The sequence below is a fragment of the Calidris pugnax genome, unplaced genomic scaffold (genome assembly GCF_001431845.1).
Source record: "Calidris pugnax isolate Ruff unplaced genomic scaffold, ASM143184v1 scaffold42, whole genome shotgun sequence".
In the NCBI taxonomy this organism is placed as follows: Eukaryota; Metazoa; Chordata; class Aves; order Charadriiformes; family Scolopacidae; genus Calidris; species Calidris pugnax.
In genome coordinates this window covers 299,737-314,252 of record NW_015090920.1, presented here as the reverse complement: position 1 = coordinate 314,252, position 14,516 = coordinate 299,737, and the positions used below count along the sequence as shown (strand labels likewise).

At 40.2% G+C, this 14,516-nt stretch overlaps 1 protein-coding gene across 3 annotated transcripts in view; it reads left to right on the top strand.

Moving 5' to 3' along the window:
• The window catches only part of PTPN13 (protein tyrosine phosphatase, non-receptor type 13 (APO-1/CD95 (Fas)-associated phosphatase)), a 129,131-nt gene that overhangs the window by 287 nt on the left and 114,328 nt on the right, over positions 1-14,516 (top strand). For all 3 annotated transcript variants that reach the window (XM_014950048.1, XM_014950046.1, XM_014950047.1), the window contains exon 2: positions 187-288. The gene's annotated coding sequence lies outside the window, so the exon portion shown is untranslated. The remainder of the gene's footprint in view (positions 1-186; positions 289-14,516) is intronic.

The following is a 14,516-nucleotide window of genomic DNA, read 5'->3' as shown; positions in this document are numbered from 1 at the left end:
GCTGGGTCCCCGTCGCCCGCTGGCGGGGTGGGAGGGGCGGCTGCTGGCGGCGCGGAGGCGGAGGGGGGAGGAAGGGAGGGAGCCGTGGGGCGGGGAGCGCCGCCGTTCCCGCCCTCTCCGCGCCGTGCGGCGGCTGGCGCGGGAGGCGATGCTGCTGCGCCCTGACTCCCTCCCCGCGTTCCACAGGCGTCGACCGCAACCTTAGGCGAGCGCTGCTGCGGGGGAGGGCGAAGCTTCGGGCTCCTCGGCTCCATCACCGCCCTGCATGCTCCGTCTCTAGACCGGCCGGTAGGTCCGCGGCTCCCCGTGGGGGGAGGTTTCGGGCCCCGCGGGGGTGTGCGGGCAGGGCGAGGTACCGGGCCCGCGCGGGTGCGGGAGGAGGGAAGGAGCGGCGGTGGCGGCGGTGCCCCCCCACCCCGGGACTTGAGGCCGGGCCCTTTGGGTCGGACCGGGCTGTCGGTAACAGCAGCACACGGGGGGGTTGGGGGATCGCGGCCGCCGTCGGCGAAGGGATGGGTTTTTGCTGACGCAAAGCAAACAAAGCAACCCCCCGAACTTCCTAACGGAGGGAAACTTTCTGCCTTATTAACCGTTTTCGGCAGGAACAGAAATGAAGTATAAATCTTTTGACCGGTGATGAGAAATAGCGTAGGTTTCGTTGGATTTTTATCTGCTCGCAATCGGCACCTCCGCAGACCGCAGGATAATCTCTCTCATATTCTGGATTGTGTCATTCTCTTTAAATTGCATGTTTAAAACAACAAAGGCAGTGACTTCATAGGGAACCGCCAGGAGCTACTCTGTACCCCTCCTGTTTATTGGGGAAGCATTTGGGAACCGGTTTGGTTTTGTAGGTGGGATCAGAAGTAAATGTAGGACATGGAGACTCTGAGGTTGGTTGCAGGTAATCTGTGTCTAGCCATCTTATTAAGGTGTGAGTTCTGGCGGAGCGAATATGAGAGTCTTTGCATGTGGAACTAGCTGGGGCAGTAACTGTGATGGGTTCATGAAGCCTTCTCGGTGGGAAGAGCACACGTTTTGTGAAACTCTACAGTGAAACTGGGTCAAAATACATAGACTTTCTCCTGGGGTAGGAAAGCTGTCATTGAATACATATGTTCTTAGGTGTCTTGGCTCCCAGGTCGTTCGTTTGGGCTCAGGCTAGTGATGACATTTAATACCCGAAGTAATGACTCCAGAGTAGGACTGCTTTCTCTGTTCAAATTATGTGCCAGGCCTCCGACTGATGCTTTTGCCGGTGAAAGTCTGCCTTTGGATGGCCAGAAATATGTTTTAAAGACATTTCTCCAAGAGTTAAAAACAACCGAGATACAATAGGAAAACAATTGAAATATTTTGGTTCTTGTGCAAGAAATACTGATGAGGAAAGAGTAAATCTAGTCTTAGAATCTTTTGGTAGTGCAGTTACAACAGAATTTGGTACCACTCCTAGTGTTATCAAACGTACCTCTCTGCTCAACTTTCATACTGGGCATGTTTTTCATCTGGAGTGTCTTTTTCTGTCTGTCAACAAGCATGTCTTCCCATAAGCAGTTTTTATATGTAAGCAGTAGTTTAAGGAAAGAAAAGACCAAGAGCAATAGATATTGTATAGTTTTTAAAGATTTTATTATTTTTAACAAATCCTATTTGATGACTGGAAAAGCAGATAATGTATATTCTGCCCATAATGGACCTTTTTCTCCTTTTGCTGTTGTACGGTAAAAAAATTGAATCTTCTGTAGATGAGGGGGTTTTTATTGATTTCTATTTTTTTCCTATTCAGTGTGATTTTTTTTTAAGTTAAAGATGCAGTAAACTTAAATACTTTTGAATATATCAGATGTAAAATGAGACAGGCTGTAGTTATAACACCTTAATGAAAAAATATATAGATCTCTTCATTCTGAGACTGTTGCTGAGTGGAATTTGAGGCTATGAGAGCCACAGACTGGATGACACTTGGATGGGTTAAAGAGCATGCATGAAACAAGGAAGTATCTGTGGGAGAAGGATGGGTTGAACGTTAAGGGATAAGTGAGTCCACTGCAGAGTTTCACCAGGATAACAGAGTGCATGGAGAGGATGGCATTCAGTAGTCTGTTCACAAGCCTTTGAAAGTAAAAATGGGCTGTGATGTGAATGAGTGGTAAATAATCGCTGTAACTGGTCATCTTGAACCTGTGGTAACTTCTGCATAGCGTTGCCTTTTGGATGCCTTGAAGGGAAGTGGTGAAGAAGCCAAGGAAAGAGAGGGGATTGCATTCCTGCAGGTGGGAAGTTACCAAGGCACAAATGTTGCATTTGCCTGTTTTGGTGGGAGGGAAGGTGGTGTGTTTTTTTTGCTTTTTGTCCTTTATGGTGGGATTTTTTCTGCCATGTTGTTCTTACAGAGTAAGTACCACAGTGAGGGATTGCAAGTTAAAATGCAGTCTTTTATCTGTTTACTCTTTTAAAGAGCACAGCAAAGCAAATATTTTTCACTTTTACATGTGGAACGGAAATTATTTGGCACATAGCTGTTTTCCTCCCAACCAAATGCAGTTATGAACAATAATAATAACCAGTTGTGTAGTACAACGAATCTTCGAAGTGCCTTCAAATCTTAGTCGGCAAACCTTAATAGCGTGCTATTCCTGCAAGAATAAGTAAGTAGTAAGACAGATAAAATGAGACTGGGCCGAGTCTTAAATGGAGCTTATTGTAAAAGTGCCAGTCAGTTGGACAAAGCTCTTCTTATTACTGAAGTCTCTGAATGCTGCTGTATATTAAATGATTTCAAGTATTTATATATTGAAATAGATGACAATATTGCCCAGAGGGCCTAGTTAATATTGACTACCTCTTGTTCAGTTCCTTCACAGTTAAGGTCACCTTACACTCAAGAGTCTCTCTAATGGTTGTTTCAAAGCACCTGTCAAGACTTACTACCTTGAGCAAAAGCAAGGTCAGCTCTTGAGGGGGAGTGGTTTTGTTTTGAAGAGCATTACAGTTTACCCACGCAACAAGCCTAGAACCTTTAGTCCATTGATGATATTGGTAAAACTCAAAGTGATTTTGCCAGGAGTCTGTTAAAGCTAAGAGCATGTAAGCATTGATCTGGCTGCTGCATTTTGGACATTTGAGAGGGAGTGTTGGTTAGCAGCCCAATGCTCTGACAGTCTCCCTTTTTTCCTCTCTGCTTACAGAAAAACTGGCTGGAATTTTACTGTTTTAAAATGAGCCAGTCAGTGAGACAGACTTAAAAGTCTTGTAGTGTGTCGTGGTGCAGAAAATATTAATAAGCAGTTGCCCTAAGCTGTTGTTTATCATGGGACAAGTGTGGATGGAAAGCTATGAATACCAGAGTAAGTTAATGTTGTATGTCGCCAGTTAACTATAAATGAAATCTGTGCATCTGTAAAGAAGGGTGGAACTTCTGAAAGAAGTGTTTCCCAGCCCCACCTCCTCCTGAAGTGTAGAAAAGGAAGCTGGCATTTACAGATGGGAAGGGCAGAAGACGACTCTTTGGTGCCATTTTCATTTTGTCCGGGCTTCTCTTTCTCCTGTGCTGGTTAAATGCGTGGTGAGCAACTAGGCATATTCTTTGTGCATCATTATCTATTAAAGTGCTTTCATGAGAGGCAATGAATTGAGTAGGCTGCCTTGGGACAATGATATGCCTTGTGAATTTGAAATCCAATTGGCAGGATAGAGATCTGCTCCAGTTAGCTTATGAAGCTCCGTAGGCAGAGTAACCGAGCTGAGAAGGCTTTGTTCTCAGGGTTTCATCTGTTGTTCTTTATCTTTTATGTGTAAATTTCATATGCCACAAAAATGTCTGCAAGTAATATGTCAGGAATTAAAGGAGACTCAGTATTATAACTGCTGATTTTTAATTGCTGGTATTTATAGGGAGTACTGTCGTTTTGCAGGATGTTGAGTGTTATTAAGGATTTGTAGATGATAGGATAATGTCAGATTTAGGGCTAGGTGTTGTGTCAGCGTATTGTTCCTGCTTCAAACAGGATGGAATTAGATGAGATGGAACACTTGGGAAAGAGAGGGAAGCCTTATCTCCCATTTCATAGCTAGAAGTAAAGCATGGGGAGGAAGAATTGACTGACCTAAAAAAAAAAAGAAAATTTAAGTGCACAAGTTTGTAATTGAACACAAACCTCTCCATGAACTAATATGATGCTGTCAAAAACCACACTTTTTTCAGCAGATTCTGAGATGAAAAGACTTTGCATTTCTGTGTATTTCTACTTTGTCAGAGGAAGGACATGGTTTTCTGGGGTGTTCTCCCTACCCTGCATAAAGAAATCATTATTTTTTTTGTTTCTTGAAAATTTGTCTTAGTAAAGAACACTTGTCTGTATCTGTGGGAGAGATATGGGAAGGAACATCCTTCATCCTTTCCTCCTTGCCGAAATCTTTGAAAGTGAATCTAAAAATGGTTTTCGTATTATGTTGACATCCAACTAAGTATTTGTATGTATTGTAGGCATGTGTGCAGAGAGGCACCTCAGAAGTGGCGTATCTGAAGTCTGTTTTATTTAGGAAAAAAAATATCTTGAGCTGAAGGCTGATTGTGTGACTTTTCTTCAACAGTGCTGTTGCAGGCAATTCATATTTGTGCTGTAAGCTTGGAAATGATGCTGATTTTAATAGGAAACACTCCTGTTTAACTCTTTCTCAAGTAAGAGAGCTTAAACAGAAATGTCTCATGTTTGGAAGGTAAAATGCTTTCCGTCATAACAAATGCTAAACTCTCCTGGGTAAATCAGTGGAAATGCCATGTTCTCCCGTGTTTCTTATTCAGTATCACAACAGCTGTAAAAGCTGTTTTGACTGCATATGTACATACATACGTGTGTAGGTGCAGTTGATGTTCTCTAGCAGCCAGACGACAGTAGTCTTCCCAGTAGGTTGCAGGATGTCCTTGTATGTTGGAATCTTACCACCACTGCTGTGTGCTGCACAAAACTAACAATACTAGTTCACAGCAATACCATAGTTACGTTGATGTATTTTTGTATTCTCGGTTGGCTTCAATGCTATTTCAGAATTGACATTGAAAGGCATAAAGAGTTGTTAATGTGAATAATATTTACAGTCAAGTTGCATGCTTGGAAATGTAAGCATGAGTCTCATGTCCATTCTGTAGTCTGTCTGTATTTTCACTCGTGTAATAGTGTTGTACTCGGGTAGCACACAAACCTGGTACAGAAAAAAAGCCCCGAGGAACTGAGTGCTTTCTAAGCTATTACTTAGTAGTAGAGACAGAACATGGTTTATCTCGTTATCTCAAGGGTTATAGACACTCTCATTTGCAGTTCCCTGTTTGTGCAGGGAAATCGGTTACCAGTGATTAATTTTATGTTTCAGATGAGGATTTTTCTTTTTTAATACTAATTTCATTAGTAGTGTGTGTAGACTGGCTACTGTATTTTCAGGTGTTTGTACGTGAATAAACCTGTGATGCTAGTGGCCTTCTTAGGGTGACCAGGGAAAGGTAATGGGACTTGACTTGTAAAGCCATGTCTGCTGCACAGCAGGTATTTAGAGACCTTGTAGGACATTGCTGTTGAAATATTAACTACAATTAGTGAGCAACCTCATTTGGTGTTAAGTGTGTTCCTTTCTTGATGGGGCTGTTGACTTTTTCTGCTAACCCCTTCTATATATTGTAATTTTTAAGCGATTAAATGGATTAATGAGGGGGCTAAATTTTGTTTAAGTAAGACTGAAATTTACTTAAAATGTTAGAAATAGTTGTGCTTCCTAGCAAAGTCATGCCTTGTTTAAATGGTGAAAGATTTGGATTTGCATATTGCCTTAAGTAATAGAGGTATGAAAAAATGGAGTACTCTATGTTTTTACTCATGTCGTCCATAGATAGTTAAACATTATATAAATTTTGTACCTAGTTTGCTCATCAGAGTATTAGTACTTTAAAAAATCTTGCTGATTATTCTTCTCTAGTTGCAATTCATCAATTGCAACAGTAAATTATTACTGATTTTTACCCTTTTCTATCTTTGAATAATTTAGTGTTTCAGCAAAGAGAAAAGTTAGAGAAGGGAAAGGGAGCAGACGTTTTGCCTTTTAGTATCTTTACTGTAAATCAGTAAGTGGAAAATCCCTTCCCAGTGTTTAGGTCAGTGAAATAATGGCTTACTTTTCCCAAGTCAGTGCAAAGCTGTATTTGCTTTCAATGAACCTGCTTGGGAGTTTGAATCCCAGACGAGCAAATGGTTGATACAGTGGTACCAGCGCTACTTCTGTTCTTTACTGTTTAATGTCAGTGAGTAACAGCACACGTGTTACTTTGGGAGACATCTCTGTCGTATTCGTTGCTGACTGGATAGTTGTGTGGTTAGGTTTATGTAGAGTTATCCCTCTAGCAGCCTAATTAAAGACTATGTAAGTGCCTTAAATCGTATGTTTCAACAGGTGATAAATACTGTTTTTTCCTCCAGAGGTTTTGTAATGATATTTCTTTCAAGTGCCTTCGCATGTTTTAACTATTTTTAATGATTGAGGAACATTTTTTGTCTGTTTGTTCTTCAGCAGCCAGTTTGCTTTCATCTTCTGTAACTCTTTAAATTGGACTTCTTCACATTAATTTGACTTCTAGGAAATAAGGGAGTGCTGCCGGTATTCGTGTATTAATCAGAGATTATGTTTGCTGAAAGAGGTTTCTTCTGATGCTATTTATCTGGCAAATGTGCATGCTTAAAAAAACCAAGCTAATTCCCAAGAACACTAGATTTTGAACAGCTTAATTTTTCAGTGTGCCCTGTCATTGCAATCGCTTGAGTGACCTTAATAAAGAATTTAAAGATTATCTGATTATAAAGATTTGCTGGCTGCCGGTGATGAAAGTTTGTTTCATTGGCTATATAGGCTCATTTATTGAGTGGCTTTGCAGTTGGGTTATCACGTGTGGAACAGCCAAAGCAGCCTGGAGCTTTAAGCACATGGACGACTGTGTGTAACTGAATTACTGAAATAATTTGAGGTGAAGGAGCTTTGCAAAGCTAAAATGTGTGTGCTCAGAATGATTGCTACAACATGCTGGTGTTTCAAAACAGTGTGATCCATTGTAAAAATAAACTCTGGTTGTTTTTTTTCTTGTTTGTTTTTAGTAGTTTTTGATACCATTCTATCACACTAGCGCTAGCGTTTGCTTTCATCTCTTGGCATATGGTTCCAGCAAGAACAGTTCTCCTTTTTCCCTTGCTCCTTGGTGCAGTTCTGTCCTCTGTGAATTTGATGACTATGATATGTAAAGGAAGAAAACCTTAAGGCTGCTTTTTGTTGTTTTGCCACAAAATACTAAGGAAAACCCTAAAAACGTTTTTCTTATGATTTTGTAATTTTATTTGCATGCATTGTCTTCAGAATAGGAAATATTTTGTGTACTGGTAGGTTACTGGGAGTCACTGGGGCAGTAGTGCACACAGCAAAGGTCGGCAGCAGAAAACATTTTTCTGTTATTTTCAGTAGCTGCAAACATTTACTGCTGAGAGGCTGGTAAAAGTCTGGTGACCATGAGGCATTACAGAGTCCTTCAAGACCCTTAGCATGAGAAGATAGAATCATAGAATCATTGAGGTTGGAAGAGACCCTTGGGATCATCGAGTCCAACCATCTCCCCTACTCTACAAAGTCCTCCCCTACACCATGTCCCTCAGTACCGCATCTAAACGGCCCTTAAACACATCCAGGGATGGTGACTCAACCACCGGGTCGGGTGTTCCAATGCCCGACCACTCTCTCTGTGAAAAATTCCTTCCTAATGTTCAATCTAAACCTACCCTGTTGGAGCTTGAAGCCGTTCCCTCTCGTTCTATTGTTAATTACCTGTCTTCACAGCAAACAAAAGAAAATGCTCCTTGTGGACTGCTTAGCTACAGCTGTGTTGCTGGAGCGAAATGTCACGTGGAGTAAAAGCATAAATGTGTTCAGAAAGGGATTAGAGAAATGAACAGAAAGGAGACCGTTAGTGACTGTTAGATTTGACCGCCCAGCTCCAACCTGTAGCTCAGGAATGCAATCAACTGGTGATTGCCAGGGCAGGCTGGTGGGAGAGGTGGGCTGGTCCATACAGTGCTGCTTGTATTGAGCACTGCTAAGGCTTCTGAGAAAAGAAAGAAACAGGAGGCTTCTCCAAACTGAAAATTTCTTTAACCCTTTTTTCAAAAAACGGTTAACAAGAAAACTTCTGTGATCTGCCTTTGAAGCTTGTGTGTCTCACATGGGCTTGCTGTTCAGAGAAGAACCCCAAGAAGAAGCCCAGCTCGTGCTGTGCATTGCAGCAGGGGTCGGTTCCAGGGCAGTCAGAGCTCTGCCTTGGCTCTACCTGAAAGGTGGCAGAAATTTCCCCCTGGGTGAAAAAACGTCAAGAGGCCGTTGAGCTGCAGTTCCTTGCTTGTTTTTTCGCCCTTTCTGTCATGGAATCCATATTCCCCTTTCTTCAGACCCCTTAAGGAGAAATTAAATGATGGGTAGTCAACTAATCAAAGGAGTTAATTTTCATGCATACAGCTCTCAGGAAGAGAGGATAAAAGACAGGAACGCCTTGGTGATATCACAAAGTTTTGGTTGCAGTATTGGCTGTTGCTGAAGAAGAAAGTGAAAATATACTACTTGATGAAATGATAAAATAGACTATGTAAGTAATTGTCATTTTAAAGGGTATCACATGAAAAGCACAACAAAGAACTTGTGAAGGCATAAGTAGTTTGATTTCTTTTAGAGGTGAGAAACATGTTACTTAAGAACTAAAGGGCATTCTGCAGTGATAAAAAGCATTCTTTTTGTTCTTACTTGCCCTAACATCAGATTATTGTTCTCTGGTGACACTAGCACGTGTGCTGGTTTAATCTGTGTGCTCTTTAGCATTGCATGCTGATATTAGTCAAAAGAACATTTTTCAGTGCAAACCCTTTAGTTTTGTAATACTGTCAGACCCTGATGGAACTTGTGTCTTTCAGTACTGAGTATTAAAGAGCAGAATAGAATCGGCAAATTGCATTTAAGATGGTATGTGGAAATTTCCCTGGTGCTTGCACAGTGCAGAATATAGCTTGCAATATTATAGAAAATATTTTTGTGCTTGACATTAACTGATCTCTTTGATACATGCTCAATTCTCACTGGTTCTGTACCACCCATTGCCTTTGCTTTGAGAACATTAAGGAACTGAGGATCACAGAAATTAACTTTTTGCTGTAATATGAACTGCTGGTTGGAAAGTCTGCTGATGATGCAAAATACGTTTGTTCTGCTTCCCCCTTCAGTGGTTTTGAAGAAGTGGAAGAAAAGCTATTCCCTGTCTAGACTTCAGTAATTTATATATAAATTTACTTTTTGTGTAGACAATATTTGTTTCAAGGCTTAGGAAGTATTTTCAATGATAGGCTACAAAGGCCAGTTAAAAAAAACAAACAACAGTACAACACAACTGTTGTGCCAGGAAGTAATACGCATCTAATAGGAGTGACTGCTTTTTATAGTGTTTTTTGAAGCCCGAGGTATACTGTCTTTAAGCTGTTTTCAAAGAATTTATGGAACTCAGAGTCACACAGAAAAATCTAATTAGTGACCAGCAGGTTCTTCGATATAGAGCAACTGTCAATTGTGTGTGACTTCTGGGTGGGGAAGGTTTGTGTTTCCTTCTCCTTCCTCTCCCCCCTGTTCTCCCTCCTCCTCCATCTGTCAGTTGGAGAAACTTTTTTAGTTTTCTGTTGCCTGTTTGTAGACTGTTGGTGTAAAATCGAGGGTAAAGTTTTACAGCCACTTTTACTGAAGTCCTATTTTTGTAGACAATGATCACTAAAATATTGGAGAGGTCACTTATCAGCGTGATAAAAGGCAAAAGTTAGGTTAGCACCAAGTGTCTTCAGTATATTTTTTTTTGCCAAAACTAAAAAATATAATCTTTAAATCTGTAGCTTTTAAAATGTAGGCTGTGAATGATTCTGTGCATTTATTTTCCCCTTAATGATTGAAGTAATACTCAGCTTCTAGGTAGGTGGATGAAAAACGGCCAGTACTGTAAACCAAATCATAGCAATACTCAAAACAATTATTTTTAAGTATTTTTCTTCTATATTTGATTAGTAATGGTCCATGGAATGCCTTAGGTTTCCCAGTAAGGCTTGGCATTCGTAATGATTTTTTAAAATTATTTTTCTGATGTGAAAGTTTCTGATTTTCTGCTACTTTGGGTGTTGGGTGTTTGCTGCTTTGGGGTAAGTTGGGTGTTTCTTCCTTGTCTAAAACATTATGTGTATGCTTTTGTTTACAGACACTTTCTTTCTGTTTTTCTCTCTACAAGATGAAGTCTTGGTTCCAACTTCTATACTTCTGCACACTGAGGAATCTGTGGATTATTTCTCCCACTATGGACTGAGCACATAGTACATTCTCCTGTCTTTAAAATTTAAATCTCAGGATTGTAAAATTTTTTGCTTCCCTCCCTGTTTTTTTTCCTCCTCACCTCCCTTCATTAATATCACAATGGGTATTTCTAGTAGTGATGAACCCTTGATGCTTCTCACTGATTATCTAGTACTACTGGCTCTCAGATAAGCTTGAGGTAAACCAATACAACTGGTCCAGTTTGATAAACTCTCCTTCAAATTTTATAAGCAAAGCTTATAGGAAAGGCGTGGTAGTGAGACAACATGTATCAAAATTGAAAATGTTTTGAAAATATTGATAAAACATTCTAAAGTTTTAAAACCTGTTTCAAGCAACTGCCCAAATGTTGTTTTTTTAAAGCCTTAAATTTATGAATTTTCTATGTGATGTATCAATGAACAATCTCTTTAGCTTCTTTTCCAAAGTGTTTATTTAGCAATGAAAGATGGAAAGAGGAGTTGAGAGCTTCAGTCCGTTTTTTTTCTTGCACAGATTTTTGCCTTTTTTACCTAGAAGCATCACTTTCTAATAGAAGTTTATTGCCATTTATATGCTGAAATTGCAGATAGTATTTTGTATAACAGCATCTTTTTTTAAGTTTGCAAGACTAAAATTGAAGTACTATATTCAGGACTGGAGGAAAATGTGGATTGTTATAAAAGTTCCAGCCATGCATGGAAAGGATGAAAGTTGGTATGTGGTTTACAGGCTATGTAGTATAAGACTTGAACTCTAGGGTTTTGGAGGGATTAACATTTTTTTTGTCATTCTGTTTATTTTAGGTGGTTCTGGTTAGTGTTTTCTTGGGTCTCCATGAAGTAAGAGTTACGGGATTAAGCTGCTGTACGTGAAATTATCAAATTAATTGAGAAGGCAGCAAAACTTCATGCATTCTTTAACTGGTCTAACTCCCTGTGGTCCAGCCACATCACTAGAAGATTCATGTGCTATTATCCTTCTATTCTCCTTTCACTTAATCCCTCTCTAGGGCAGTGGGTTTGGAGGTTAGTAAGACCTTCTGCTTGGTCCCATTCCAATACAGCAAGTATAATTTGTACATGGGTGTTACTGCGTATGTCCTCAGTCTGATTAGCTCTCTGTTATTGTTCATAGAAGTGTTCTTAAAAGAAAAAAAAAAAAGATGGTGCTGTGACTCTCTTTCCTCTCACGGCTTCTAGGGCTGTAGAGGGAAAGTTTCTGGTAGTTTGTCCTTGTTATGCAGCCGAGGGTGTAATATGGCTCATCGTCCTGTAACTCTGCTAATGTGAATATATTTATTACACAGACAAAGCAAATCTTCCCTGAACTTTCTTTTTTTGGCGACAGTCAATTTAACAATTGTTAAGTTGTAAACAGCATACTGAATCATGCAGTATTTAATTATATATTTTTCTGAAGAGCGTGAACAGAGTGACAGGCCGAGGGACTCTGGTTAGCCGGTCAGGTTCCAACTAACTTGTATAATTTTGGTACAAAGCCATATGTGCTGTGTCATCTCATATTTTGGAGCAAGATTGTGATTTCCTAACCATAGGCATTCCGAGTCTTCAAGTAGCTTTGTCTACTAATTAATCTGGAGCTAAAACCTCCTAATTGCAGGATTTAAACTAGATGATATAAGCTGCTTGGGAAGGGAAGGTTTTGGCCTCCATAAAGAGCTCAGTTAAAATGCAGGCATCCCTGACCAAAAAACTTCATGTTGTATGTGGAATCTTTCAACTGATAGGTATCTGTAGACATGCTGCTAAATTAGTTGGTGATAGTTTTGCCATGGACTGTTCTGTTCTCGATACTTGTTCCATACCACGTCCAAAGGGTGAGTGGAGCAGATGAGCTCCTACCTCCTGAGCAAATAGTAGGTGAATCTTGATATATATTAGCAGTTGCAGGAAACTATGCAGGTTTAACTATGGATGGTTGGATAAAGGAAGCTTAGCTTTAAAAAAGACAGTATTTATTCAATACCTGCAAGATGGTGGTGAGTAATGTGCTTAGAAACCCTGCTAAGGATAGATTTAACAGAGAACCTGAATAACTTGAGAACTTGAGAAATACTGGAGTATGGAAACAGCGGCGGCAGATGACTCAGAATATTTGGAAATCCTGTAATGAACGAGTAGGGGACAGTATCATTCCTATAAAGCTTGTCTTCCTTTTTCTGGGCAATGGGTCTGTTTCGTAGATTGAAAGTGTACACTGCATGTTTTCTCCTCTCTCAGATTTTCGTGTTCCCTGCAAATTGGTTTCTGGTTGGGAATGTGTAGGCAGAGAATATATATAACTTCTGTCTTAAATTAATTTCTGCATGCATGAGTATGGAAGGAAGTGCAGAAAGAAGGGATCTGCAGTCTGAAAGGATAGATGATCACCTTAGTTGTCATGAGTTCTGTGCTCGGGACAAGCAGGTGTCAGGCCTAGTAAGGAATCTCCATGTTTGCACGGTGTGCATCTAACTCGCAGCTCAATTATCTTCTGTATTATCCATTTGTGGTTCTTTTCTTTATTGATTTCACCCAATGCTGTTTAATATAGCTCATGTCTGGACCTTATCAGTAGCTCAACTGGTTACATTGACAGATTGTCAGTTACTGAGTGAAAAAATATGTATCCGATTCAAGGACAATATTAATGAATTTCCAACAGTCTGCTCCTCGGCGTCACTTGAACAGCAGCTAAGTGCTTTCAAGAAGTAGCAGTTAAATAGGTTATTTTTTTCTCTGGAAAGTTAGTAGTTTATGGAGAGAACTTCCTGAAAAGTCTCTTATGAGGACAGGTATATACACAGATGATGAGTGCCGTTGAAGTGCTTCTCAGGAAATGGTTCTAACCTTTCAGACTTGTTAGCACTACACTTGCAGTACCATGCTCTGGACAGATGGAGATCTGTCACTACAGTTGCAGCCCATCTGCTGGTGTCAAATCTGATTTTAGAAATGCTTACAGAATCTTACTTTAAATCTGCCTTGGCCAAAACCTTTAATAGGCTTTAGAGACCCTCTAACAAGGCTTTTAGGTACCTGATGTTGACTTCTAGAGATAGATTGGTGTTTCTGCCCCTTTACAACTCCATTTGTGCTTCAGAGGGCTTTTCTCCTGTCCTGCAGCAGAAACTTAGAAGTAAATTGTTTGGTGTATATTAAGTATACACATGCAGACAAATGCACATCTACATTTTGTATTGATACACGGTAACATAGTACATATATATGTATATGCAGACGTATATACGTGTGGACACTCTTTCTCAAATGGGTGTGCGCTATAAAAAGAACATCCTTTCTGAAGGCTGACATAAAGTTCAGAGTGCCAGGTATGGAATCTCACGTGCCAGTGCTTCTCATCTCCTCAGAATCATTTTCCCTTCCTTTGACGAGAATGTTATGAGCCAGCAGCTTATCATTTGTTGTCTTTCTAATTTCTCAGTGTAGGAACTATTGCTCCAAGTCAAATCCAGCCAGCTGCCTCTTCATATGTCTGCTATTGCCTCGGAGTGTGTGGGTTTCCTGATGAGGTCTCAGTGTGAGAATGGAGTATCATCAGATACCTCTGTTTTGAAGACGTAGTTCACTTGAGGTTGTTTCTCACTTGGTAACGTATGAAGTTGCTTTATAAAGTTAGTCACTGATTCCTCCTGTGTTAAATTTCCTTAGCATAAATCTTCGTACAGATTTTCATACCTAACAGGAAGACCTTTTTTTATTGTATTTTGGGGCCTATAAAAAGCATAAATCTTATGCCTTGTACTACCATGTCTGAGTGGAGAAGGGCTCTCTGAAAGCAAAATTACTTTTATTCCTGCTACAGAAGAGTGAAGAAAATGCAGTACACTTTGAATAACACTTGATATTTGCTACTGTGCTTGAATTAGTGTTTTCTTCAACTTACAGATAAGTAGAGGAAGGATCTCTCAACTTACGTCTTGGTCTGAAAGATGCAGCTGCTCTTGTGTATACAGTTTTTGACAGCTGAAATGTAGGCCTGTGTTCAGTCTTGTCTGTTTTTCAGGTTAGAAATTCAGCCTTTCACAATAAGAATTAGTCATCACTTGCGTGAGCAATAGCTTAACTCCCAGGCAGGTGAGTTCACAGATAAGATATCCA